Here is a 578-nt window from a genome sequence, read left to right as displayed (position 1 = left end):
GGGGCAGAGGCTGCCGCCAGCCAGGCTGAGACCAGCCACCGCTCATGACACCCCCCCGAGGCCCCACACTCCCTGGGCTGGGGTGGGCAGAGGCAGGGGGGCAGAGGCCGCCCACCGCTGGAGCCAGGGACCTGGGGCTCTGTGTGGCCCCGGGGGGGGGGAAGCAGGAGGCAGGAGGAGAGATCCAGCCCCATGGGGACCAAACCCACCCTGGCATGTGGGGAGCGCCCGTGCCGGGGGCCACAGGCCATTGGCAGGACCCCATGTCCTGGAGTCTGTGCCATGGCTGCCTTCAGGGTCCCTGCCTGCCCAGACCCCATCCTTTCCCCAGCACCCCGGGCGGGGGGTTACTGCTCTGGTGTGCCCCTTGCTCAAGAGGGGTGCCCTGGTGCCCTGGGCTCTGGCAGTGTCCCCAAAGTCCCCTTCCCTGCTGTCCCACACACCATGCATGCAGGATGAGGGGTGGGCGTGCAGCCCCCCTCCCCACGCCAACCTCGCTCTCCCCCACAGGCACCTGCCCTGCCATGCTGCCCACCTGGAGCCCCAGGAGCCCCCGGCAGTACCATCGGCAGGGCGCC

Source organism: Aptenodytes forsteri, unplaced genomic scaffold (genome assembly GCF_000699145.1).
Source record: "Aptenodytes forsteri isolate BGI_AS27 unplaced genomic scaffold, ASM69914v1 Scaffold485, whole genome shotgun sequence".
NCBI lineage: Eukaryota > Metazoa > Chordata > Aves > Sphenisciformes > Spheniscidae > Aptenodytes > Aptenodytes forsteri.
Note: the sequence above shows the minus strand (reverse complement) of the source record.